Consider the following 2,373-nt stretch of genomic DNA (forward strand, 5'->3'; position numbering starts at 1 on the left):
CAAAACTTCTTTCCTAGAATTGCCCGCCTGTGAAACTCTGTTCCGTTGGTCTGCTTTTCAGCTGACTAAAATATGGTCGTCAAGAGGTTCTTGTTGAGCCGTCCCCTAAAGTAATCAAATTATACCAAATTTCCATTACTAACTATTACTACGCTATTGTTGCAATGACTACCGTACACTCATTAACCCTTATCCTCGAGTGGGTTCTGGGCCTTGATAAGAGATGACTCCTTTGTAAAAACAAAAGTATCAAATGAATTTATGTATCAAGGAAAAACGTTTTTTTAGAAACGAATTATATCGCTGTTCGTATACAAAGTGATCAATTCTTATTTTACAAATGTGTCGATTTTTTTTTTATTCTCTCTGTTTGTACCCAGCGACTGACTCCAGCAAATAACCATCTAGCGATTTGTTGCCTTTCGTGATCCAAGAACGAGAGATACGAGCGTTTTTGGATCGTTATTCAAACGCAACTAGAAACAAACTGGTTCATAAACTGAAAAGGTCGTAAATATACAAAAAAAATGTTCTCAGCTGTTTTCCTGGCTGTAATGAAGTCGTTTAGCTCTCTCCCGCTGCAAAAACTCGAAAAAAAAGGTCGAAAACTAGGATTGAGAAGTCAAAGTTCCAGAGGTGGAGGGGGGCACTCTAACCTGCAAAATATGCTTGGCCAGTCCCGTCAGCATTCCCCAGTAAGGGTGTTATATACGGCACCAAAAAAAGGGCGGATGTTATATAGGGCACGAAAAAGGGGTCTGTTACGTTGGGAGTGTATATATATATGTGTATGAATACGTTCCATAACGACGTACACGTTGAATAGTTGTGTTATATATTTTTTCTGTATATTCATGTATGTGTAAATTCGTGTATGTATATACGTCGTATCGTTTAGTTGATCGTCTAGTGTGTATATTTTAACATTTATGCAACAGTTCTAACATGAAACGATTGACGTGGACGTATCGAAACAGTTGTAGACAAACAGTTCTTTTTAACAGGTGTGAATAACACAACACATATCTGAATTATTTACGAACATTAATTTTCATGATTTCAGCTGACATCTTCAAAGATTTCAACGTCTTTACATCTTGGCAGCCTGAGATGACGCCACTCCCCGCGTCATGGAGAGACCAACTCCCCCCTTGAGTCGTCCGTTCTCTCCGATGTCCAGCTAACGGGCGATTAACAATAAACTAACCTCTTCTCAAAGAGAGAATGCAAAGCCTGGGAGGGTGGACCTCCTTGAACCGCTCATAACTAAACTCCCACCGCAAAATCAACAGGAACCGGATCCTTACAGGAATGGTTTATTCTCTGTTGATTTTGGGGGTAGGCAGGATGAAAATCCCTTTCTGGCTGCCATGAATTTAAAAAAAAAATGGGATCATCGATATATCTGAGCTAGAACATGTCATTACGTAGTCAACTATTTTTCGGTTCTCGCTGCAGGAATTACGGCAGAAGTCTCGTCTTGACCTCCGTAAACAACTTGTTACACGCAGTTAATTTCAATTCACAATATTTGCGTGACAGTACAGATTAAACTAATTGCAGTAATACACACACATTTTAACTAAATAGGCGACACTTTTGTTTCCGACACGCAAGCAATAGTTTTAACTCTGAACCACACCTAGGATTCTGATCTGGATTGTCGTGACATGTACGATCATTGCGTGGCGTTATTTTGTAAACGTCACGAAACATTATGTTGATTGCGCGCATCTAAATATATTGATTACTCAATCGGCTACGTAGTAGTTTAGTCGAACATGGGATTAAAATGGCTTCAGAAACTCCAACCAAAGTATTTTTCGTGCGACTTATGAGTGAAAGTACATATTGTAGCCTAAAGATTGCCTTCGATGGTCGTACTACAATAAAACAGCCTTGCGAGCTTCTTCGTATTGGACTTGAAAATAAAATTGTCTCTGAAAGAAATAAACATTATACCGGTTGTGGTAAAGGTAACTGACCTAGTCTTTTTTTTTTCTTTTTCTTTTTTTTTTACTTAGGAGTTACCATTTATCATGGCCCGGATGCCACTCAAGGATAAAGATTAACGTATGTAAGATGGTAGTGTAGTAATTGTTAATGGTGTAAATTGGGTAGAATTTGATTATTTATGGGGACGGCTCAACAATGTTTACATCGGATTTGAAGGCTGCCGTTTTGTATTCAATCGGGAAGCAGACCAGCGGAACAGTGTCCCACGGGCTGGCAGTTCTGGGAAAGGAGCTTTGTTCATTTAATCTGCGTTTAGATTTATACATGTATAGAGAGTGGGAGAAATTGTATATAGTGGTTGAGTATTTTTGGTGAAAGTCTGAAATGGGGGGGGGGCATAGATTAGAGTTCAGTCGA

The sequence above is a fragment of the Euprymna scolopes genome, chromosome 34, assembly GCF_053919585.1.
Source record: "Euprymna scolopes isolate OS-2025 chromosome 34, ASM5391958v1, whole genome shotgun sequence".
Classification (NCBI taxonomy): Eukaryota; Metazoa; Mollusca; class Cephalopoda; order Sepiida; family Sepiolidae; genus Euprymna; species Euprymna scolopes.